The sequence below is a fragment of the Rhinoderma darwinii genome, chromosome 4, assembly GCF_050947455.1.
Source record: "Rhinoderma darwinii isolate aRhiDar2 chromosome 4, aRhiDar2.hap1, whole genome shotgun sequence".
Taxonomy (NCBI): domain Eukaryota; kingdom Metazoa; phylum Chordata; class Amphibia; order Anura; family Rhinodermatidae; genus Rhinoderma; species Rhinoderma darwinii.
In genome coordinates, this window is record NC_134690.1 from 358230565 (window position 1) to 358256859 (window position 26295).

Sequence of the window (26295 nt, forward strand, 5' to 3'; positions counted from 1 at the left end):
TGCTTGTGCGGTTCGTTGTAATTTTAAAAAGCATAAATAGTTCCACAGTAATGTGTGTTTTTAAACCGGGGTATTCTTACCCCCGTCTATGAGCCGTTAACCCATATCCATATATGTTGCTGTTACATTGAATTCACTTATATTGTGTTGGTGTTAAACAGGTTAAAAGATATTGGATACAGTCCTAGAAGACCTCGAAATGTCATACACGACTTTTCAGGGCAATACAAAAATACTGCCGATTTTCAGTTGGTATCCATATGAGTTTTGGCCTCTGACTAGCCCGACCTCATAAAAAGCCAGATCATGGTGCATAGTGAGATAATTCCACAATATTCTACAGTTCATACCGCTTGAATTCGTGCTCAAAATAGGATGTTCTTTATTGTTTTCCAAATTCATCAGGCTCTTTTGAACTGCCGCTCACCTGTACACTCTCTCACTTGCATACTACACCAGGATGGCCACGTGGGTTCGAACCCCACTCCTGGTATGAATTTTAACCTTGGAGTCTACAAAGTTTACTAAAAAAAAGCAGTCATTGAATAAGAGAAAAGATTACTATTGCATTTTATCATAGTCTTTCTTCTGTAAGAAACCAATATTGAATTCTTTAACTGTGGGGTTGATACCAGAATTAAAAGCTCCTCTGTTGCTTTCGACGTTCTTGTATTCTAAAATATAAATTGGTGAAGTAAGATATGGGCACGGGTAGGATAGAAATATCAATCTTCCATTATTCCTCAAAAGAAGGGATGTTTTCCTCGTTTGGGTTGTGTGAATTGCTCCATAACGATTAAAAGAGGCTCTTTCACATATCCAAAAAGTGAAAAACCTATAATATTGAACATTAATTCACTTGTAACTCTGATCACGTTATATATCTGCTACAATGCCCACACAGTTTGTTGTACAGTGCTTGTGCGGTTCGTTGTAATTTTAAAAAGCATAAATAGTTCCACAGTAATGTGTGTTTTTAAACCGGGGTATTCTTACCCCCGTCTATGAGCCGTTAACCCATATCCATATATGTTGCTGTCCCATTGAATTCACTTATGTTGTGTTGGTGTTAAAGAGGTTAAAAGATATTGGATACAGTCCTAGAAGACCTGAAAACGTCATACACGACTTTTCAGGGCAATACAAAAAAACTGCAGATTTTCAGTTGGTATCCATATGAGTTTTGGCCTCTGACTAGTCCGACCTCATAAAAAGCCAGATCATGGTGCATAGTGAGATAATTCCACAATATTCTACAGTTCATACCGCTTGAATTCGTGCTCAAAATAGGATGTTCTTCATTGTTTTCCAAATTCATCAGGCTCTCCTGAACTGCCGCTCACCTGTACACTCTCTCACTTGCATACTACACCAGGGTGGCCGAGTGGTTAAGGCGTTGGGCTTAAGATCCAATCGATATGTATCCGCGTGTATTCAAACCCCACTCCTGGTATGTATTTTAACCTTGGAGTCTACAAAGTTTACTAAAAAAAGAGAAGTCATTGAATAAGAGAAAAGATTACTATTGCATTTTATCATAGTCTTTCTTCTGTAAGAAACCAATATTGAATTCTTTAACTGTGGGGTTGATACCAGAATTAAAAGCTCCTCTGTTGCTTTCGACGTTCTTGTATTCTAAAATATAAATTGGTGAAGTAAGATATGGTCACGGGTAGGATAGAAATCTCAATCTTCCATTATTCCTCAAAAGAAGGGATGTTTTCCTTGTTTGTGTTGTGTGAATTGCTCCCTAACGATTAAGAGAGGCTCTTTTGCGTATCCAAAAAGTGAAAAACCTATAATATTGAACATTATTTCACTTGTAACTCTGATCATGTTATATATCTGCTACCGTGCCCACACAGTTTGTAGTACAGTGCTTGTGCGGTTCGTTGTAATTTTAAAAAGCATAAATAGTTCCACAGTAATGTGTGTTTTTAAACCGGGGTATTCTTACCCCCGTCTATGAGCCGTTAACCCATATCCATATATGTTGCTGTCAGATTGAATTCACTTATGTTGTGTTGGTGTTAAAGAGGTTAAAAGATATTGGATACAGTCCTAGAAGACCTCGAAATGTCATACACGACTTTTCAGGGCAATACAAAAATACTGCCGATTTTCAGTTGGTATCCATATGAGTTTTGGCCTCTGACTAGCCCGACCTCATAAAAAGCCAGATCATGGTGCATAGTGAGATAATTCCACAATATTCTACAGTTCATACCGCTTGAATTCGTGCTCAAAATAGGATGTTCTTTATTGTTTTCCAAATTCATCAGGCTCTCTTGAACTGCCGCTCACCTGTGCCCTCTCTCACTTGCAGACTACACCAGGATGGCCGAGTGGTTAAGGCGTTGGACTTAAGATCCAATGGATATGTATCCACGTGGGTTCAAACCCCACTCCTGGTATGCATTTTAACCTTGGAGTCTACGGAGTTTACTAAAAAAGAGCAGTCATTGAATAAGAGAAAAGATTACTATTGCATTTTATCATAGTCTTTCTTCTGTAAGAAACCAATATTGAATTCTTTAACTGTGGGGTTGATACCAGAATTAAAAGCTCCTCTGTTGCTTTCGACGTTCTTGTATTCTAAAATATAAATTGGTGAAGTAAGATATGGGCACGGGTAGGATAGAAATCTCAATCTTCCATTATTCCTCAAAAGAATGGATGTTTTCCTTGTTTGTGTTGTGTGAATTGCTCCCTAACGATTAAGAGAGGCTCTTTTGCGTAACCAAAAAGTGAAAAACCTATAATATTGAACATTATTTCACTTGTAACTCTGATCATGTTATATATCTGCTACCGTGCCCACACAGTTTGTAGTACAGTGCTTGTGCGGTTCGTTGTAATTTTAAAAAGCATAAATAGTTCCACAGTAATGTGTGTTTTTAAACCGGGGTATTCTTACCCCCGTCTATGAGCCGTTAACCCATATCCATATATGTTGCTGTCAGATTGAATTCACTTATGTTGTGTTGGTGTTAAAGAGGTTAAAAGATATTGGATACAGTCCTAGAAGACCTGAAAATGTCATACACGACTTTTCAGGGCAATACAAAAATACTGCCGATTTTCAGTTGGTATCCATATGAGTTTTGGCCTCTGACTAGCCCGACCTCATAAAAAGCCAGATCATGGTGCATAGTGAGATAATTCCACAATATTCTACAGTTCATACCGCTTGAATTCGTGCTCAAAATAGGATGTTCTTTATTGTTTTCCAAATTCATCAGGCTCTCCTGAACTGCCGCTCACCTGTACACTCTCTCACTTGCATACTACACCAGGGTGGCCGAGTGGTTAAGGCGTTGGGCTTAAGATCCAATGGATATGTATCCGTGTGGGTTCAAACCCCACTCCTGGTATGCATTTTAACCTTGGAGTCTACAAAGTTTACTAAAAAAAGAGCAGTCATTGAATAAGAGAAAAGATTACTATTGCATTTTATCATAGTCTTTCTTCTGTAAGAAACCAATATTGAATTCTTTAACTGTGGGGTTGATACCAGAATTAAAAGCTCCTCTGTTGCTTTCGACGTTCTTGTATTCTAAAATATAAATTGGTGAAGTAAGATATGGTCACGGGTAGGATAGAAATCTCAATCTTCCATTATTCCTCAAAAGAAGGGATGTTTTCCTTGTTTGTGTTGTGTGAATTGCTCCCTAACGATTAAGAGAGGCTCTTTTGCGTATCCAAAAAGTGAAAAACTTATAATATTGAACATTATTTCACTTGTAACTCTGATCATGTTATATATCTGCTACCGTGCCCACACAGTTTGTTGTACAGTGCTTGTGCGGTTCGTTGTAATTTTAAAAAGCATAAATAGTTCCACAGTAATGTGTGTTTTTAAACCGGGGTATTCTTACCCCCGTCTATGAGCCGTTAACCCATATCCATATATGATGCTGTCCCATTGAATTCACTTATGTTGTGTTGGTGTTAAAGAGGTTAAAAGATATTGGATACAGTCCTAGAAGACCTGAAAACGTCATACACGACTTTTCAGGGCAATACAAAAAAACTGCCGATTTTCAGTTGGTATCCATATGAGTTTTGGCTTCTGACTAGCCCGACCTCATAAAAAGCCAGATCATGGTGCATAGTGAGATAATTCCACAATATTCTACAGTTCATACCGCTTGAATTCGTGCTCAAAATAGGATGTTCTTTATTGTTTTCCAAATTCATCCGGCTCTCTTGAACTGCCGCTCACCTGTACACTCTCTCACTTACAGACTACACCAGGATGGCCGAGTGGTTAAGGTGTTGGACTTAAGATCCAATGGATATGTATCCACGTGGGTTCAAACCCCACTCTGGCATTTTAACCTTGGAGTCTACGGAGTTTACTAAAAAAAAGAGCAGTCATTGAAAAAGAGAAAAGATTACTATTGCATTTTATCATAGTCTTTCTTCTGTAAGAAACCAATATTGAATTCTTTAACTGTGGGGTTGATACCAGAATTAAAAGCTCCTCTGTTGCTTTCGACGTTCTTGTATTCTAAAATATAAGTAAGTAAGATATGGGCACGGGTAGGATAGAAATCTCAATCTTCCATTATTCCTCAAAAGAAGGGATGTTTTCCTTGTTTGTGTTGTGTGAATTGCTCCCTAACGATTAAGAGAGGCTCTATTGCGTATCCAAAAAGTGAAAAACCTATAATATTGAACATTATTTCACTTGTAACTCTGATCATGTTATATATCTGCTACCGTGCCCACACAGTTTGTTGTACAGTGCTTGTGCGGTTCGTTGTAATTTTAAAAAGCATAAATAGTTCCACAGTAATGTGTGTTTTTAAACCGGGGTATTCTTACCCCCGTCTATGAGCCGTTAACCCATATCCATATATGTTGCTGTCCCATTGAATTCACTTATGTTGTGTTGGTGTTAAAGAGGTTAAAAGATATTGGATACAGTCCTAGAAGACCTCGAAATGTCATACACGACTTTTCAGGGCAATACAAAAATACTGCCGATTTTCAGTTGGTATGGGCACGGGTAGGATAGAAATCTCAATCTTCCATTATTCCTCAAAAGAAGGGATGTTTTCCTTGTTTGTGTTGTGTGAATTGCTCCCTTAAGAGAGGCTCTTTTGCGTATCCAAAAAGTGAAAAACCTATAATATTTTTTTTAAACTCATTTTATTGAAAATACACAGTGCACAAGGTATGATAAACATAATATTTTGGGTGACATGCAAGAAACCCATTATTTCAATGTAACATAACCATACAAACAACAAACTCGATCTCCGTTACACAATGAGAATAAGATGTGGTACATCCTTTTCCGGTATGCTACTGAGCATACCCATTACATTTATAGGAACAAAAGCAATGCAAATATATACAACCCTGTTATACATACTTGTACAATCCAGGACTGATCTCGTCCAACCCCCTATCGAACCTCCCCCCCCCCAATTGGGGCCCGCTACCCCGTCCCTGCTTACTCAATTAAACCCCAAGACTGTTTAGGGAGGACCTGAGGTCACCTACATTAAATGATGCAAGAGAGCACCAACTACCCCACACTTCCAGAAATTTATACGGACATCCCCTATGTTTGTATACTAGATTAGCGTAAGGTATTACTGAGTTGAGCAGTGATTTCCATTGTGGAACCGTTGGGTGAAGATCTCCCATCCAACGAAGTGCAATAGCCTTCCTGGCCATGAACAGGGTCTCCCGTAAAAATATACCTTCATAGTGTGACCAGGAGTTTGGTGGGATCAGACCCAACAAACATAGCCCAGGCTCACAGGGGACTCGTTTACCTGTTACTGATGAGAGAAAATCTGTGACCTCTCTCCAGAATTTAGCTATTACCGGGCAGTGCCACACCATGTGGTCAAAGTCTGCCCGATCATGCTGGCATCTTTTACAACTAGCCGAGGAAGATCTGCCCATATGCAATAGCCTGGTAGGAGTTATATAACATCTATGGATGATATATAGCTGCGTCATTTTATTATTAGCCGCTGGTGAAACCGCAAGGTGTGAAGACATTGCATCAAGCCAATCCCCCTCAGTCAGGTTCGGAATCAGCCCCTTCCATCTTAGTTCCACCGCACATCCCGCATGTGCTAACCTTTGAGACAGCAGGAACGTGTAAACTACTGATATCAGGCCCCGCGGGCCTTGTGTTCGAAGCACCCCTATAAGGGGTAGGGAAGATATCAAAGTCTGAGCGTGTCTGAATTGGGCCCTGAGAGCATGGTGCAGCTGTACACATCTAAATGTATCCCTCTCTGGCACCTGGAATGTATCTTGTATCTCCCTTGCTGATAACGCGTGTCCATCTCCAGTACTCAAATGCATCAGTTGTGTCACCTCTAAACCCTCCCAAAATGCCTGATCCTGCAATCCCAAAAAGTGAGGTAATCCATGGTTGGACCACAACGGCAACTCCGCTACCGTATCCTTAAATTTCAGCAGTGATTTTGCATGAGCCCACACCTGCTTCGCCAGTTTAATCAACGGTAACGTATGCTTAGGGCTAAAATCATGTGGTTCTAGAACGGGCCATAAGTTAGGTACTCTGAGAAAATGTGCTAAATGATGTTCGGCATTGGGCAATGGATCATCCAACATCCACAGCCTAATATATCTAAGTTGACCTGCCAAATAGTATAAAAACACATCCGGTAGGGCCGCACCCCCCCTCTGTTTGGGCCTCTGCAGAGTGTCTATTTTGAGCTTATGTCTATTCTTTCCCCAGATAAATGGAGTAAATATAGAGTTGACCAAATGAAAGAACTTTTTAGGAACCATTGTGTCCGCGTGCTCCAAGACATATAGCAATTTAGGTAGCACTACCATTTTAATTAGGTTAATTCTACCTGCCACTGATAAGGGGAGTGACTTCCAGACTGCAAATGTATCTTTCAAATATGATAGTAGAGTGTACACATTAATATCGTAGGAGTGTGAACTATCCCTAGATATCCAAATTCCCAGGTATTTAAAACTATGCACCACTTGTAGACCCTGAAAATGTGAACCCCACCCACAATTGTTAGAATGGAGAGGCATGAGATAGGACTTACTCCAGTTAACATGCAGGCCCGAAAAACTGCTAAACACCTCCATCAATCTCATAGCCCTGGGTAATGAGGCATTCGGGTTGGCCAGGAACAGCAGCATATCGTCAGCGTACAGTCCTATGCGGTCTTCCCGCGGTCCGATACGAATTCCCTGAAAGGCCCTATCTTTTCGAATCCCTATAGCCAGGGGCTCTATAGCCAGTGCGAACAATAATGGGGACAATGGGCACCCCTGTCTCGTACCCCTATGAAGCAAAAAGGAGGGGGACAAAATCCCATTAACCACTACCGATGCTCGAGGCTCTTTATATATGATCGTAATCCATTTGATAAAGGTAGTTCCAAACCCAAATTTCCTGAGGACCCCACATAGGTATGTCCACTCTACAGAGTCAAATGTCTTGGCAGCATCCAAGGATGCCAGCGCCCAATCCTGCTGCTCCCACCACCCCATCTGAGTAACCACCTGAGCTCTACGAATACTATCCGAAGTGGATTTCCCTGGTATAAAACCGGTCTGATCAGAGTGTATGACATCATTGATGACCCGCGCTAGTCTATTGGCCATTAATTTAGTCAGTATCTTATAGTCTATGTTAAGCAGTGATATGGGACGGTAAGAACCACAATCCTCTGGGTTCTTGCCTGGTTTCAGAATAACTACTATGGTAGCTTCTTTCATAGAATCCGCCAGGTCCCCCGCCAATAAGCACGCCTCTAATAGAGAAAGAAGTTGGGCTGACATAACCTCAATGTATTGAATATATACTTCCAGAGGAATCCCATCCGGGCCCGAGGCCTTACCTTTAGTCATATCCAATATACACTCAGAAATCTCCTCTACTGTGAAGGGGGACTCTAGTAACTCACAACCCTCCTCCGTCAACTGTGGAAACTGCATGTCATCCAAATATTTCCCCAACTCTTCCCTTGAGTGCCCAGCCCTAGACGTATATAAGTCCCTATAGAAGTCTGCAAATTGAGCCACTATCTCCTGGGAGGTATGGACCAAAATATTCTGAGCGTTTCGAATGTTCAACACTGGAGGAGACAAGGTATTCTGTCTCACCACATGAGCCAAGAGTTTGCCGGATTGGTTACCCAATTCAAAAAAGGATTGGCCAGTGAAGAAGATTCTACGTTCCGCCTTCTCCTGCAGTACTAGAAGATAATCCCTCCCCACCGAGAGCCAAGCCTCCCTGTTTTGTGGGGAGGGATCACCCACAAACACGGCCTCCAATTCTCCACACTTTCCCGCCAAATCCCTTTCCCTTTGGGCCGAGGAGCGCTTAACAAATGATATTGATGATTTCAGGCAGCCTCTCAAATACGCTTTCAGCGTATCCCATTCTGCTCCTGCCTATGTGCTTCGAGAAAGACATCTAGCTGATCTGGGATCCTATCATTCGGTTTGATTAATTGGAGCCAAAACGGGTGAATTTTAAGGGCCCCCCTCCTACCCACCTCCGGTAATGACATTTGCAGAAGAATCGGACTGTGATCAGAAATTGCTCTGGGAAGATGTTCAATGCTTTCCATAGAGTTATATACAGAGGGCGTGCCAAAAATATAATCTATACGAGACAATGCATCAAATTGTGGTGTGTGACATGTGAATTCACGAAGTCCCATATGACTAACTCTCCATAGATCTACCCAGCCTATCTCCTCCATTAATGAGGCTAATGGGGAGACCCCTTGTCTTACGTCACCCTCTCCCCTCAACAGGAACCGATCAATAGACTGATCCATTATAAGGTTCATGTCTCCTAGGAGGATCACTCTGGCTTCTTGATATGCGGAAGCAAAGGAAACAGCCTCCCTAAGTAGTGCCAGAGACCCTGGCGGTGGGTTATATATCCCCATTACGACATAAGGTGTGGAGTTAATGTTGGCATGCACAAATACGTATCTCCCCTCAGGATCAATTCTGGTATGCATCACTTCCCACCTAAGAGTTCTATGTATTAATAGAGATACCCCTCTAGAGGCAGAAGTTCTAACAGAGTGTCTACTCCACTGAATCCAGGGCTTACATAGAAACTGTACTGTGTCTGCTGTCAGATGCGTCTCCTGAAGACAGATTATATGTGGGTTCACATTCTTGAGCACAGAAAAAATCATATTCCGTTTCCTTGGAGTCCCCATGCCCCTCACATTCCAGGACAAGAACTTAAGTGACGCCATACTTAGAACACTCTCTATGTACCGATAACAGCCCTTCCCTCTCCCCCCTCCCCCTTTCCCTAGGTAGTGCCGTTCCCTGATATGCAGCTCTTAAAATGTAAGGTACTCGTTGTCTGACATAGTGTAAAACAGAGATCAAAAACATGAACCACATAAAAACCCAGTTAGCCATCAGGAGCTCAACAGGAGCTCAATAGCTATATACTATATATGCAGGGGGTAGCTTCCACCGCTAAGGAATATACACAGTGGAATCACAAATCAGGCTGCGTACTCCAACAAGTTCCCCCCTGTAATGTGCTTTACTGTGCCACAGAATAAGAGGAACAACCACCCGTTGGTCAGAATCCCCTATTAACACTTCGGTAACCTACTACAATCACATATCGTAGCAGGAATAATATATGATCTGGAACGATTCTGAACTCCGACCCCCCTTATAGGCATAATACAGGAAGATAAAGCATTATGATAGGAAACTTTAAACAATGTCTCCCCCAAGTATAACCTCTCCCCACATGCAAGACAGCAAAAGTCCGTTCAGGATACATATTCACCATGCCAGCGCTTAAGTCCCCAAGAAATCCTTCATCTTCTAGGCGACCTCATATTCCTCAGCAACCATTCATCCGCCTCCTCTGGGTTGGCAAAAAATACTGCTCGATCTCCATCGACGACTCTCAAGCGGGCCGGATAAGCCATAGAATATGGAATTTGTCGGTCTCGCAGCTTTCGTTTAATCATCACAAACAATGCACGTTGACGTTGTAGTTCCGGAGAGAAATCGGGGAAAATCGACACCGTGACGTTGTCCACTTTAATGGCCCCCTTGCGTCTGGCTGCCTGCAGGACCAGATCCCGGTCCTTACAATTTAACAATCTCGCCAGGAATGGTCGAGGGTTCGCTCCAGGGGGTGGCGGCCTCGCCGGAACCCTGTGCGCTCTTTCCACTGCAAAAGCCTGCGAAAACACGGTATCTGGAAACATATCTTTCAGCCATTTCTCTGTAAACTCGTCCGGACGGGATCCTTCTGCTCGTTCTGGTAGGCCTATGATTCGAAGGTTGTTCCTCCTCAGCCTGTTCTCCAAATCATCCGCTTTCTGGCGCCATAAATCCACCTTGCCAGAGAGGTCTCGAAGAGTGCGGGGTATATTAGCTGTACGGTCCTCCAGGTCGGACAACCTGGTTTCAGCATGCTCGACTCGGTCCCTCAAGTTGTGCAAATCCTGCCTCAGGAGACCCACATCCACCTTAACCTCCTCTATTTTTGTTGTGACCGAGGTCTTGGTCTCTAATATCGCCGCCAGCAGCGTCTCCGATACTTGCTGCAATGTCAGGCCAGGCTGTGCTGTTACCTCAGCCGCAGGGCATAACTCCGACTGCCCTCCAGGAGCTTTTGCCGGCCCCTCTGCTCCATGCTGTGAGGACTCGCCGCGGCCGCCATCTTGGACCGCACCTCGGGCAAACTCCTTCAACTTCTCCGCAGCTCCTGCCGCTTTTGACGGACCCATTTTGCTCCTCGGGGGTCTCTTACCCTTCCTCCGCAAGTTATAAGAAATGGTGGCAACAGTAATTCCTTCCCAGGATAAATAATAGGGGTCTCTGGTCAGAGCCGAAGTTCCGTGCGACCGCTCACATCAGTGCCTGGCCACGCCCCCCGAAAAACCTATAATATTGAACATTATTTCACTTGTAACTCTGATCATGTTATATATCTGCTACCGTGCCCACACAGTTTGTAGTACAGTGCTTGTGCGGTTCGTTGTAATTTTAAAAAGCATAAATAGTTCCACAGTAATGTGTGTTTTTAAACCGGGGTATTCTTACCCCCGTCTATGAGCCGTTAACCCATATCCATATATGTTGCTGTTACATTGAATTCACTTATATTGTGTTGGTGTTAAACAGGTTAAAAGATATTGGATACAGTCCTAGAAGACCTCGAAATGTCATACACGACTTTTCAGGGCAATACAAAAATACTGCCGATTTTCAGTTGGTATCCATATGAGTTTTGGCCTCTGACTAGCCCGACCTCATAAAAAGCCAGATCATGGTGCATAGTGAGATAATTCCACAATATTCTACAGTTCATACCGCTTGAATTCGTGCTCAAAATAGGATGTTCTTTATTGTTTTCCAAATTCATCAGGCTCTTTTGAACTGCCGCTCACCTGTACACTCTCTCACTTGCATACTACACCAGGATGGCCACGTGGGTTCGAACCCCACTCCTGGTATGAATTTTAACCTTGGAGTCTACAAAGTTTACTAAAAAAAAGCAGTCATTGAATAAGAGAAAAGATTACTATTGCATTTTATCATAGTCTTTCTTCTGTAAGAAACCAATATTGAATTCTTTAACTGTGGGGTTGATACCAGAATTAAAAGCTCCTCTGTTGCTTTCGACGTTCTTGTATTCTAAAATATAAATTGGTGAAGTAAGATATGGGCACGGGTAGGATAGAAATATCAATCTTCCATTATTCCTCAAAAGAAGGGATGTTTTCCTCGTTTGGGTTGTGTGAATTGCTCCATAACGATTAAAAGAGGCTCTTTCACATATCCAAAAAGTGAAAAACCTATAATATTGAACATTAATTCACTTGTAACTCTGATCACGTTATATATCTGCTACAATGCCCACACAGTTTGTTGTACAGTGCTTGTGCGGTTCGTTGTAATTTTAAAAAGCATAAATAGTTCCACAGTAATGTGTGTTTTTAAACCGGGGTATTCTTACCCCCGTCTATGAGCCGTTAACCCATATCCATATATGTTGCTGTCCCATTGAATTCACTTATGTTGTGTTGGTGTTAAAGAGGTTAAAAGATATTGGATACAGTCCTAGAAGACCTGAAAACGTCATACACGACTTTTCAGGGCAATACAAAAAAACTGCCGATTTTCAGTTGGTATCCATATGAGTTTTGGCCTCTGACTAGTCCGACCTCATAAAAAGCCAGATCATGGTGCATAGTGAGATAATTCCACAATATTCTACAGTTCATACCGCTTGAATTCGTGCTCAAAATAGGATGTTCTTCATTGTTTTCCAAATTCATCAGGCTCTCCTGAACTGCCGCTCACCTGTACACTCTCTCACTTGCATACTACACCAGGGTGGCCGAGTGGTTAAGGCGTTGGGCTTAAGATCCAATGGATATGTATCCGCGTGAGTTCAAACCCCACTCCTGGTATTTATTTTAACCTTGGAGTCTACAAAGTTTACTAAAAAAAGAGAAGTCATTGAATAAGAGAAAAGATTACTATTGCATTTTATCATAGTCTTTCTTCTGTAAGAAACCAATATTGAATTCTTTAACTGTGGGGTTGATACCAGAATTAAAAGCTCCTCTGTTGCTTTCGACGTTCTTGTATTCTAAAATATAAATTGGTGAAGTAAGATATGGTCACGGGTAGGATAGAAATCTCAATCTTCCATTATTCCTCAAAAGAAGGGATGTTTTCCTTGTTTGTGTTGTGTGAATTGCTCCCTAACGATTAAGAGAGGCTCTTTTGCGTATCCAAAAAGTGAAAAACCTATAATATTGAACATTATTTCACTTGTAACTCTGATCATGTTATATATCTGCTACCGTGCCCACACAGTTTGTTGTACAGTGCTTGTGCGGTTCGTTGTAATTTTAAAAAGCATAAATAGTTCCACAGTAATGTGTGTTTTTAAACCGGGGTATTCTTACCCCCGTCTATGAGCCGTTAACCCATATCCATATATGTTGCTGTCAGATTGAATTCACTTATGTTGTGTTGGTGTTAAAGAGGTTAAAAGATATTGGATACAGTCCTAGAAGACCTCGAAATGTCATACACGACTTTTCAGGGCAATACAAAAATACTGCCGATTTTCAGTTGGTATCCATATGAGTTTTGGCCTCTGACTAGCCCGACCTCATAAAAAGCCAGATCATGGTGCATAGTGAGATAATTCCACAATATTCTACAGTTCATACCGCTTGAATTCGTGCTCAAAATAGGATGTTCTTTATTGTTTTCCAAATTCATCAGGCTCTCTTGAACTGCCGCTCACCTGTACACTCTCTCACTTACAGACTACACCAGGATGGCCGAGTGGTTAAGGCGTTGGACTTAAGATCCAATGGATATGTATCCACGTGGGTTCAAACCCCTCTCCTGGTATGCATTTTAACCTTGGAGTCTACGGAGTTTACTAAAAGAAAAGATTAGATTACTATTGCATTTTATCATAGTCTTTCTTCTGTAAGAAACCAATATTGAATTCTTTAACTGTGGGGTTGATACCAGAATTAAAAGCTCCTCTGTTGCTTTCGACGTTCTTGTATTCTAAAATATAAATTGGTGAAGTAAGATATGGGCACGGGTAGGATAGAAATCTCAATCTTCCATTATTCCTCAAAAGAAGGGATGTTTTCCTTGTTTGTGTTGTGTGAATTGCTCCCTAACGATTAAGAGAGGCTCTTTTGCGTATCCAAAAAGTGAAAAACCTATAATATTGAACATTATTTCACTTGTAACTCTGATCATGTTATATATCTGCTACCGTGCCCACACAGTTTGTAGTACAGTGCTTGTGCGGTTCGTTGTAATTTTAAAAAGCATAAATAGTTCCACAGTAATGTGTGTTTTTAAACCGGGGTATTCTTACCCCCGTCTATGAGCCGTTAACCCATATCCATATGTGTTGCTGTCCCATTGAATTCACTTATGTTGTGTTGGTGTTAAAGAGGTTAAAAGATATTGGATACAGTCCTAGAAGACCTCGAAATGTCATACACGACTTTTCAGGGCAATACAAAAATACTGCCGATTTTCAGTTGGTATCCATATGAGTTTTGGCCTCTGACTAGCCCGACCTCATAAAAAGCCAGATCATGGTGCATAGTGAGATAATTCCACAATATTCTACAGTTCATACCGCTTGAATTCGTGCTCAAAATAGGATGTTCTTTATTGTTTTCCAAATTCATCAGGCTCTCTTGAACTGCCGCTCACCTGTACACTCTCTCACTTACAGACTACACCAGGATGGCCGAGTGGTTAAGGCGTTGGACTTAAGATCCAATGGATATGTATCCACGTGGGTTCAAACCCCTCTCCTGGTATGCATTTTAACCTTGGAGTCTACGGAGTTTACTAAAAGAAAAGATTAGATTACTATTGCATTTTATCATAGTCTTTCTTCTGTAAGAAACCAATATTGAATTCTTTAACTGTGGGGTTGATACCAGAATTAAAAGCTCCTCTGTTGCTTTCGACGTTCTTGTATTCTAAAATATAAATTGGTGAAGTAAGATATGGGCACGGGTAGGATAGAAATCTCAATCTTCCATTATTCCTCAAAAGAAGGGATGTTTTCCTTGTTTGTGTTGTGTGAATTGCTCCCTAACGATTAAGAGAGGCTCTTTTGCGTATCCAAAAAGTGAAAAACCTATAATATTGAACATTATTTCACTTGTAACTCTGATCATGTTATATATCTGCTACCGTGCCCACACAGTTTGTAGTACAGTGCTTGTGCGGTTCGTTGTAATTTTAAAAAGCATAAATAGTTCCACAGTAATGTGTGTTTTTAAACCGGGGTATTCTTACCCCCGTCTATGAGCCGTTAACCCATATCCATATGTGTTGCTGTCCCATTGAATTCACTTATGTTGTGTTGGTGTTAAAGAGGTTAAAAGATATTGGATACAGTCCTAGAAGACCTGAAAATGTCATACACGACTTTTCAGGGCAATACAAAAATACTGCCGATTTTCAGTTGGTATCCATATGAGTTTTGGCCTCTGACTAGCCCGACCTCATAAAAAGCCAGATCATGGTGCATAGTGAGATAATTCCACAATATTCTACAGTTCATACCGCTTGAATTCGTGCTCAAAATAGGATGTTCTTTATTGTTTTCCAAATTCATCAGGCTCTCCTGAACTGCCGCTCATCTGTACACTCTCTCACTTGCATACCACACCAGGATGGCCGAGTGGTTAAGGCGTTGGGCTTAAGATCCGATGGATATGTATCCACGTGGCTTCAAACCCCACTCCTGGTATGCATTTTAACCTTGGAGTCTACGGAGTTTACTAAAAAAAGAGCAGTCATTGAATAAGAGAAAAGATTACTATTGCATTTTATCATAGTCTTTCTTCTGTAAGAAACCAATATTGAATTCTTTAACTGTGGGGTTGATACCAGAATTAAAAGCTCCTCTGTTGCTTTCGACGTTCTTGTATTCTAAAATATAAATTGGTGAAGCAAGATATGGGCACGGGTAGGATAGAAATCTCAATCTTCCATTATTCCTCCAAAGAAGGGATGTTTTCCTTGTTTGTGTTGTGTGAATTGCTCCCTAACGATTAAGAGAGGCTCTTTTGCATATCCAAAAAGTGAAAAACCTATAATATTGAACATTATTTCACTTGTAACTCTGATCATGTTATATATCTGCTACCGTGCCCACACAGTTTGTAGTACAGTGCTTGTGCGGTTCGTTGTAATTTTAAAAAGCATAAATAGTTCCACAGTAATGTGTGTTTTTAAACCGGGGTATTCTTACCCCCGTCTATGAGCCGTTAACCCATATCCATATATGTTGCTGTCAGATTGAATTCACTTATGTTGTGTTGGTGTTAAAGAGGTTAAAAGATATTGGATACAGTCCTAGAAGACCTCGAAATGTCATACACGACTTTTCAGGGCAATACAAAAATACTGCCGATTTTCAGTTGGTATCCATATGAGTTTTGGCCTCTGACTAGCCCGACCTCATAAAAAGCCAGATCATGGTGCATAGTGAGATAATTCCACAATATTCTACAGTTCATACCGCTTGAATTCGTGCTCAAAATAGGATGTTCTTTATTGTTTTCCAAATTCATCAGGCTCGATTGAACTGACGCTCACCTGTACACGCTCTCACTTGCAGACTACACCAGGATGGCCGAGTGGTTAAGGCGTTGGACTTAAGATCCAATGGATATGTATCCACGTGGGTTCAAACCCCACTCCTGGTATGCATTTTAACCTTGGAGTCTACGGAGTTTACTAAAAAAAAGAGCAGTTATTGAATAAGAGAAAAGATTACTATTGCATTTTATCATAGTCTTTCTTCTGTAAGAAACCAATATTGAATTCTTTAACTGTGGGGTTGATACCAGAATTAAAAGCTCCTCTGTTGCTTTCGACGTTCTTGTATTCTAAAATATAAATTGGTGAAGTAAGATATGGGCACGGGTAGGATAGAAATCTCAATCTTCCATTATTCCTCAAAAGAAGGGATGTTTTCCTTGTTTGTGTTGTGTGAATTGCTCCCTAACGATTAAGAGAGGCTCTTTTGCGTATCCAAAAAGTGAAAAACCTATAATATTGAACATTATTTCACTTGTAACTCTGATCATGTTATATATCTGCTACCGTGCCCACACAGTTTGTTGTACAGTGCTTGTGCGGTTCGTTGTAATTTTAAAAAGCATAAATAGTTCCACAGTAATGTGTGTTTTTAAACCGGGGTATTCTTACCCCCGTCTATGAGCCGTTAACCCATATCCATATATGTTGCTGTCCCATTGAATTCACTTATGTTGTGTTGGTGTTAAAGAGGTTAAAAGATATTGGATACAGTCCTAGAAGACCTCGAAATGTCATACACGACTTTTCAGGGCAATACAAAAATACTGCCGATTTTCAGTTGGTATCCATATGAGTTTTGGCCTCTGACTAGCCCGACCTCATAAAAAGCCAGATCATGGTGCATAGTGAGATAATTCCACAATATTCTACAGTTCATACCGCTTGAATTCGTGCTCAAAATAGGATGTTCTTTATTGTTTTCCAAATTCATCAGGCTCTCTTGAACTGCCGCTCACCTGTACACGCTCTCACTTGCAGACTACACCAGGATGGCCGAGTGGTTAAGGCGTTGGACTTAAGATCCAATGGATATGTATCCACGTGGGTTCAAACCCCACTCCTGGTATGCATTTTAACCTTGGAGTCTACGGAGTTTACTAAAAAAAAGAGCAGTTATTGAATAAGAGAAAAGATTACTATTGCATTTTATCATAGTCTTTCTTCTGTAAGAAACCAATATTGAATTCTTTAACTGTGGGGTTGATACCAGAATTAAAAGCTCCTCTGTTGCTTTCGACGTTCTTGTATTCTAAAATATAAATTGGTGAAGTAAGATATGGGCACGGGTAGGATAGAAATCTCAATCTTCCATTATTCCTCAAAAGAAGGGATGTTTTCCTTGTTTGTGTTGTGTGAATTGCTCCCTAACGATTAAGAGAGGCTCTTTTGCGTATCCAAAAAGTGAAAAACCTATAATATTGAACATTATTTCACTTGTAACTCTGATCATGTTATATATCTGCTACCGTGCCCACACAGTTTGTAGTACAGTGCTTGTGCGGTTCGTTGTAATTTTAAAAAGCATAAATAGTTCCACAGTAATGTGTGTTTTTAAACCGGGGTATTCTTACCCCCGTCTATGAGCCGTTAACCCATATCCATATATGTTGCTGTCAGATTGAATTCACTTATGTTGTGTTGGTGTTAAAGAGGTTAAAAGATATTGGATACAGTCCTAGAAGACCTCGAAATGTCATACACGACTTTTCAGGGCAATACAAAAATACTGCCGATTTTCAGTTGGTATCCATATGAGTTTTGGCCTCTGACTAGCCCGACCTCATAAAAAGCCAGATCATGGTGCATAGTGAGATAATTCCACAATATTCTACAGTTCATACCGCTTGAATTCGTGCTCAAAATAGGATGTTCTTTATTGTTTTCCAAATTCATCAGGCTCTCTTGAACTGCCGCTCACCTGTACACGCTCTCACTTGCAGACTACACCAGGATGGCCGAGTGGTTAAGGCCGAGTGGTAACCTTGGAGTCTACGGAGTTTACTAAAAAAAGAGCAGTCATTGAATAAGAGAAAAGATTACTATTGCATTTTATCATAGTCTTTCTTCTGTAAGAAACCAATATTGAATTCTTTAACTGTGGGGTTGATACCAGAATTAAAAGCTCCTCTGTTGCTTTCGACGTTCTTGTATTCTAAAATATAAATTGGTGAAGTAAGATATGGGCACGGGTAGGATAGAAATCTCAATCTTCCATTATTCCTCAAAAGAAGGGATGTTTTCCTTGTTTGTGTTGTGTGAATTGCTCCCTAACGATTAAGAGAGGCTCTTTTGCGTATCCAAAAAGTGAAAAACCTATAATATTTTTTTTAAACTCATTTTATTGAAAATACACAGTGCACAAGGTATGATAAACATAATATTTTGGGTGACATGCAAGAAACCCATTATTTCAATGTAACATAACCATACAAACAACAAACTCGATCTCCGTTACACAATGAGAATAAGATGTGGTACATCCTTTTCCGGTATGCTACTGAGCATACCCATTACATTTATAGGAACAAAAGCAATGCAAATATATACAACCCTGTTATACATACTTGTACAATCCAGGACTGATCTCGTCCAACCCCCTATCGAACCTCCCCCCCCCCCCCCAATTGGGGCCCGCTACCCCGTCCCTGCTTACTCAATTAAACCCCAAGACTGTTTAGGGAGGACCTGAGGTCACCTACATTAAATGATGCAAGAGAGCACCAACTACCCCACACTTCCAGAAATTTATACGGACATCCCCTATGTTTGTATACTAGATTAGCGTAAGGTATTACTGAGTTGAGCAGTGATTTCCATTGTGGAACCGTTGGGTGAAGATCTCCCATCCAACGAAGTGCAATAGCCTTCCTGGCCATGAACAGGGTCTCCCGTAAAAATATACCTTCATAGTGTGACCAGGAGTTTGGTGGGATCAGACCCAACAAACATAGCCCAGGCTCACAGGGGACTCGTTTACCTGTTACTGATGAGAGAAAATCTGTGACCTCTCTCCAGAATTTAGCTATTACCGGGCAGTGCCACACCATGTGGTCAAAGTCTGCCCGATCATGCTGGCATCTTTTACAACTAGCCGAGGAAGATCTGCCCATATGCAATAGCCTGGTAGGAGTTATATAACATCTATGGATGATATATAGCTGCGTCATTTTATTATTAGCCGCTGGTGAAACCGCAAGGTGTGAAGACATTGCATCAAGCCAATCCCCCTCAGTCAGGTTCGGAATCAGCCCCTTCCATCTGAGTTCCACCGCACATCCCGCATGTGCTAACCTTTGAGACAGCAGGAACGTGTAAACTACTGATATCAGGCCCCGCGGGCCTTGTGTTCGAAGCACCCCTATAAGGGGTAGGGAAGATATCAAAGTCTGAGCGTGTCTGAATTGGGCCCTGAGAGCATGGTGCAGCTGTACACATCTAAATGTATCCCTCTCTGGCACCTGGAATGTATCTTGTATCTCCCTTGCTGATAACGCGTGTCCATCTCCAGTACTCAAATGCATCAGTTGTGTCACCTCTAAACCCTCCCAAAATGCCTGATCCTGCAATCCCAAAAAGTGAGGTAATCCATGGTTGGACCACAACGGCAACTCCGCTACCGTATCCTTAAATTTCAGCAGTGATTTTGCATGAGCCCACACCTGCTTCGCCAGTTTAATCAACGGTAACGTATGCTTAGGGCTAAAATCATGTGGTTCTAGAACGGGCCATAAGTTAGGTACTCTGAGAAAATGTGCTAAATGATGTTCGGCATTGGGCAATGGATCATCCAACATCCACAGCCTAATATATCTAAGTTGACCTGCCAAATAGTATAAAAACACATCCGGTAGGGCCGCACCCCCCCTCTGTTTGGGCCTCTGCAGAGTGTCTATTTTGAGCTTATGTCTATTCTTTCCCCAGATAAATGGAGTAAATATAGAGTTGACCAAATGAAAGAACTTTTTAGGAACCATTGTGTCCGCGTGCTCCAAGACATATAGCAATTTAGGTAGCACTACCATTTTAATTAGGTTAATTCTACCTGCCACTGATAAGGGGAGTGACTTCCAGACTGCAAATGTATCTTTCAAATATGATAGTAGAGTGTACACATTAATATCGTAGGAGTGTGAACTATCCCTAGATATCCAAACTCCCAGGTATTTAAAACTATGCACCACTTGTAGACCCTGAAAATGTGAACCCCACCCACAATTGTTAGAATGGAGAGGCATGAGATAGGACTTACTCCAGTTAACATGCAGGCCCGAAAAACTGCTAAACACCTCCATCAATCTCATAGCCCTGGGTAATGAGGCATTCGGGTTGGCCAGGAACAGCAGCATATCGTCAGCGTACAGTCCTATGCGGTCTTCCCGCGGTCCGATACGAATTCCCTGAAAGGCCCTATCTTTTCGAATCCCTATAGCCAGGGGCTCTATAGCCAGTGCGAACAATAATGGGGACAATGGGCACCCCTGTCTCGTACCCCTATGAAGCAAAAAGGAGGGGGACAAAATCCCATTAACCACTACCGATGCTCGAGGCTCTTTATATATGATCGTAATCCATTTGATAAAGGTAGTTCCAAACCCAAATTTCCTGAGGACCCCACATAGGTATGTCCACTCTACAGAGTCAAATGCCTTGGCAGCATCCAAGGATGCCAGCGCCCAATCCTGCTGCTCCCACCACCCCATCTGAGTAACCACCTGAGCTCTACGAATACTATCCGAAATGGATTTCCCTGGTATAAAACCGGTCTGATCAGAGTGTATGACATCATTGATGACCCGCGCTAGTCTATTGGCCATTAATTTAGTCAGTATCTTATAGTCTATGTTAAGCAGTGATATGGGACGGTAAGAACCACAATCCTCTGGGTTCTTGCCTGGTTTCAGAATAACTACTATGGTAGCTTCTTTCATAGAATCCGCCAGGTCCCCCGCCAATAAGCACGCCTCAAATAGAGAAAGAAGTTGGGCTGACATAACCTCAATGTATTGAATATATACTTCCAGAGGAATCCCATCCGGGCCCGAGGCCTTACCTTTAGTCATATCCAATATACACTCAGAAATCTCCTCTACTGTGAAGGGGGACTCTAGTAACTCACAACCCTCCTCCGTCAACTGTGGAAACTGCATGTCATCCAAATATTTCCCCAACTCTTCCCTTGAGTGCCCAGCCCTAGACGTATATAAGTCCCTATAGAAGTCTGCAAATTGAGCCACTATCTCCTGGGAGGTATGGACCAAAATATTCTGAGCGTTTCGAATGTTCAACACTGGAGGAGACAAGGTATTCTGTCTCACCACATGAGCCAAGAGTTTGCCGGATTGGTTACCCAATTCAAAAAAGGATTGGCCAGTGAAGAAGATTCTACGTTCCGCCTTCTCCTGCAGTACTAGAAGATAATCCCTCCCCACCGAGAGCCAAGCCTCCCTGTTTTGTGGGGAGGGATCACCCACAAACACGGCCTCCAATTCTCCACACTTTCCCGCCAAATCCCTTTCCCTTTGGGCCGAGGAGCGCTTAACAAATGATATTGATGATTTCAGGCAGCCTCTCAAATACGCTTTCAGCGTATCCCATTCTGCTCCTGCCTATGTGCTTCGAGAAAGACATCTAGCTGATCTGGGATCCTATCATTCGGTTTGATTAATTGGAGCCAAAACGGGTGAATTTTAAGGGCCCCCCTCCTACCCACCTCCGGTAATGACATTTGCAGAAGAATCGGACTGTGATCAGAAATTGCTCTGGGAAGATGTTCAATGCTTTCCATAGAGTTATATACAGAGGGCGTGCCAAAAATATAATCTATACGAGACAATGCATCAAATTGTGGTGTGTGACATGTGAATTCACGAAGTCCCATATGACTAACTCTCCATAGATCTACCCAGCCTATCTCCTCCATTAATGAGGCTAATGGGGAGACCCCTTGTCTTACGTCACCCTCTCCCCTCAACAGGAACCGATCAATAGACTGATCCATTATAAGGTTCATGTCTCCTAGGAGGATCACTCTGGCTTCTTGATATGCGGAAGCAAAGGAAACAGCCTCCCTAAGTAGTGCCAGAGACCCTGGCGGTGGGTTATATATCCCCATTACGACATAAGGTGTGGAGTTAATGTTGGCATGCACAAATACGTATCTCCCCTCAGGATCAATTCTGGTATGCATCACTTCCCACCTAAGAGTTCTATGTATTAATAGAGATACCCCTCTAGAGGCAGAAGTTCTAACAGAGTGTCTACTCCACTGAATCCAGGGCTTACATAGAAACTGTACTGTGTCTGCTGTCAGATGCGTCTCCTGAAGACAGATTATATGTGGGTTCACATTCTTGAGCACAGAAAAAATCATATTCCGTTTCCTTGGAGTCCCCATGCCCCTCACATTCCAGGACAAGAACTTAAGTGACGCCATACTTAGAACACTCTCTATGTACCGATAACAGCCCTTCCCTCTCCCCCCTCCCCCTTTCCCTAGGTAGTGCCGTTCCCTGATATGCAGCTCTTAAAATGTAAGGTACTCGTTGTCTGACATAGTGTAAAACAGAGATCAAAAACATGAACCACATAAAAACCCAGTTAGCCATCAGGAGCTCAACAGGAGCTCAATAGCTATATACTATATATGCAGGGGGTAGCTTCCACCGCTAAGGAATATACACAGTGGAATCACAAATCAGGCTGCGTACTCCAACAAGTTCCCCCCTGTAATGTGCTTTACTGTGCCACAGAATAAGAGGAACAACCACCCGTTGGTCAGAATCCCCTATTAACACTTCGGTAACCTACTACAATCACATATCGTAGCAGGAATAATATATGATCTGGAACGATTCTGAACTCCGACCCCCCTTATAGGCATAATACAGGAAGATAAAGCATTATGATAGGAAACTTTAAACAATGTCTCCCCCAAGTATAACCTCTCCCCACATGCAAGACAGCAAAAGTCCGTTCAGGATACATATTCACCATGCCAGCGCTTAAGTCCCCAAGAAATCCTTCATCTTCTAGGCGACCTCATATTCCTCAGCAACCATTCATCCGCCTCCTCTGGGTTGGCAAAAAATACTGCTCGATCTCCATCGACGACTCTCAAGCGGGCCGGATAAGCCATAGAATATGGAATTTGTCGGTCTCGCAGCTTTCGTTTAATCATCACAAACGATGCGCGTTGACGTTGTAGTTCCGGAGAGAAATCGGGGAAAATCGACACCGTGACGTTGTCCACTTTAATGGCCCCCTTGCGTCTGGCTGCCTGCAGGACCAGATCCCGGTCCTTACAATTTAACAATCTCGCCAGGAATGGTCGAGGGTTCGCTCCAGGGGGTGGCGGCCTCGCCGGAACCCTGTGCGCTCTTTCCACTGCAAAAGCCTGCGAAAACACGGTATCTGGAAACATATCTTTCAGCCATTTCTCTGTAAACTCGTCCGGACGGGATCCTTCTGCTCGTTCTGGTAGGCCTATGATTCGAAGGTTGTTCCTCCTCAGCCTGTTCTCCAAATCATCCGCTTTCTGGCGCCATAAATCCACCTTGCCAGAGAGGTCTCGAAGAGTGCGGGGTATATTAGCTGTACGGTCCTCCAGGTCGGACAACCTGGTTTCAGCATGCTCGACTCGGTCCCTCAAGTTGTGCAAATCCTGCCTCAGGAGACCCACATCCACCTTAACCTCCTCTATTTTTGTTGTGACCGAGGTCTTGGTCTCTAATATCGCCGCCAGCAGCGTCTCCGATACTTGCTGCAATGTCAGGCCAGGCTGTGCTGTTACCTCAGCCGCAGGGCATAACTCCGACTGCCCTCCAGGAACTTTTGCCGGCCCCTCTGCTCCATGCTGTGAGGACTCGCCGCGGCCGCCATCTTGGACCGCACCTCGGGCAAACTCCTTCAACTTCTCCGCAGCTCCTGCCGCTTTTGACGGACCCATTTTGCTCCTCGGGGGTCTCTTACCCTTCCTCCGCAAGTTATAAGAAATGGTGGCAACAGTAATTCCTTCCCAGGATAAATAATAGGGGTCTCTGGTCAGAGCCGAAGTTCCGTGCGACCGCTCACATCAGTGCCTGGCCACGCCCCCCGAAAAACCTATAATATTGAACATTATTTCACTTGTAACTCTGATCATGTTATATATCTGCTACCGTGCCCACACAGTTTGTAGTACAGTGCTTGTGCGGTTCGTTGTAATTTTAAAAAGCATAAATAGTTCCACAGTAATGTGTGTTTTTAAACCGGGGTATTCTTACCCCCGTCTATGAGCCGTTAACCCATATCCATATATGTTGCTGTTACATTGAATTCACTTATATTGTGTTGGTGTTAAACAGGTTAAAAGATATTGGATACAGTCCTAGAAGACCTCGAAATGTCATACACGACTTTTCAGGGCAATACAAAAATACTGCCGATTTTCAGTTGGTATCCATATGAGTTTTGGCCTCTGACTAGCCCGACCTCATAAAAAGCCAGATCATGGTGCATAGTGAGATAATTCCACAATATTCTACAGTTCATACCGCTTGAATTCGTGCTCAAAATAGGATGTTCTTTATTGTTTTCCAAATTCATCAGGCTCTTTTGAACTGCCGCTCACCTGTACACTCTCTCACTTGCATACTACACCAGGATGGCCACGTGGGTTCGAACCCCACTCCTGGTATGAATTTTAACCTTGGAGTCTACAAAGTTTACTAAAAAAAAGCAGTCATTGAATAAGAGAAAAGATTACTATTGCATTTTATCATAGTCTTTCTTCTGTAAGAAACCAATATTGAATTCTTTAACTGTGGGGTTGATACCAGAATTAAAAGCTCCTCTGTTGCTTTCGACGTTCTTGTATTCTAAAATATAAATTGGTGAAGTAAGATATGGGCACGGGTAGGATAGAAATATCAATCTTCCATTATTCCTCAAAAGAAGGGATGTTTTCCTCGTTTGGGTTGTGTGAATTGCTCCATAACGATTAAAAGAGGCTCTTTCACATATCCAAAAAGTGAAAAACCTATAATATTGAACATTAATTCACTTGTAACTCTGATCACGTTATATATCTGCTACAATGCCCACACAATTTGTTGTACAGTGCTTGTGCGGTTCGTTGTAATTTTAAAAAGCATAAATAGTTCCACAGTAATGTGTTTTTAAACCGGGGTATTCTTACCCCCGTCTATGAGCCGCTAACCCATATCCATATATGTTGCTGTCCCATTGAATTCACTTATGTTGTGTTGGTGTTAAAGAGGTTAAAAGATATTGGATACAGTCCTAGAAGACCTCAAAATGTCATACACGACTTTTCAGGGCAATACAAAAATACTGCCGATTTTCAGTTGGTATCCATATGAGTTTTGGCCTCTGACTAGCCCGACCTCATAAAAAGCCAGATCATGGTGCATAGTGAGATAATTCCACAATATTCTACAGTTCATACCGCTTGAATTCGTGCTCAAAATAGGATGTTCTTTATTGTTTTCCAAATTCATCAGGCTCCATTGAACTGCCGCTCACCTGTACACTCTCTCGCTTGCGTACTACACCAGGATGGCCGAGTGGTTAAGGCGTTGGACTTAAGATCCAATGGATATGTATCTGCGTGGGTTCAAACCCCACTCCTGGTATGCATTTTAACCTTGAAGTTTACTAAAAAAGAGCAGTCATTGAATAAGAGAAAAGATTACTATTGCATTTTATCATAGTCTTTCTTCTGTAAGAAACCAATATTGAATTCTTTAACTGTGGGGTTGATACCAGAATTAAAAGCTCCTCTGTTGCTTTCGAACGATTAAGAGAGGCTCTTTTGCGTATCCAAAAAGTGAAAAACCTATAATATTGAACATTATTTCACTTGTAACTCTGATCATGTTATATATCTGCTACCATGCCCACACAATTTGTTGTACAGTGCTTGTGCGGTTCGTTGTAATTTTAAAAAGCATAAATAGTTCCACAGTAATGTGTGTTTTTAAACCGGGGTATTCTTAACCCCGTCTATGAGCCGTTAACCCATATACATATATGTTGCTGTCACATTGAATTCACTTATGTTGTGTTGGTGTTTAAGAGGTTAAAAGATATTGGATACAGTCCTAGAAGACCTCGAAATGTCATACACGACTTTTCAGGGCA

At 42.0% G+C, this 26295-nt stretch overlaps 10 non-coding genes across 10 annotated transcripts; all 10 read left to right on the forward strand.

The window, feature by feature from the left end:
* Positions 1-2331: 2331 nt before the first annotated feature.
* Positions 2332-2414, forward strand: TRNAL-UAA (transfer RNA leucine (anticodon UAA)). The gene has a single exon. It is a non-coding gene; the product is annotated as a tRNA-Leu (tRNA).
* An 877-nt stretch (positions 2415-3291) lies between these two features.
* On the forward strand, positions 3292-3374 carry TRNAL-UAA (transfer RNA leucine (anticodon UAA)). Its single transcript has one exon. It is a non-coding gene; the product is annotated as a tRNA-Leu (tRNA).
* An 878-nt stretch (positions 3375-4252) lies between these two features.
* TRNAL-UAA (transfer RNA leucine (anticodon UAA)) lies at positions 4253-4334 on the forward strand. Its single transcript has one exon. It is a non-coding gene; the product is annotated as a tRNA-Leu (tRNA).
* Positions 4335-12366: 8032 nt separating this feature from the next.
* TRNAL-UAA (transfer RNA leucine (anticodon UAA)) lies at positions 12367-12449 on the forward strand. Its single transcript has one exon. It is a non-coding gene; the product is annotated as a tRNA-Leu (tRNA).
* Positions 12450-13327: 878 nt separating this feature from the next.
* TRNAL-UAA (transfer RNA leucine (anticodon UAA)) lies at positions 13328-13410 on the forward strand. The gene has a single exon. It is a non-coding gene; the product is annotated as a tRNA-Leu (tRNA).
* An 861-nt stretch (positions 13411-14271) lies between these two features.
* Positions 14272-14354, forward strand: TRNAL-UAA (transfer RNA leucine (anticodon UAA)). The gene has a single exon. It is a non-coding gene; the product is annotated as a tRNA-Leu (tRNA).
* An 861-nt stretch (positions 14355-15215) lies between these two features.
* On the forward strand, positions 15216-15298 carry TRNAL-UAA (transfer RNA leucine (anticodon UAA)). The gene has a single exon. It is a non-coding gene; the product is annotated as a tRNA-Leu (tRNA).
* An 878-nt stretch (positions 15299-16176) lies between these two features.
* TRNAL-UAA (transfer RNA leucine (anticodon UAA)) lies at positions 16177-16259 on the forward strand. The gene has a single exon. It is a non-coding gene; the product is annotated as a tRNA-Leu (tRNA).
* Positions 16260-17138: 879 nt separating this feature from the next.
* TRNAL-UAA (transfer RNA leucine (anticodon UAA)) lies at positions 17139-17221 on the forward strand. The gene has a single exon. It is a non-coding gene; the product is annotated as a tRNA-Leu (tRNA).
* Positions 17222-25704: 8483 nt separating this feature from the next.
* TRNAL-UAA (transfer RNA leucine (anticodon UAA)) lies at positions 25705-25787 on the forward strand. The gene has a single exon. It is a non-coding gene; the product is annotated as a tRNA-Leu (tRNA).
* Positions 25788-26295: the final 508 nt, after the last annotated feature.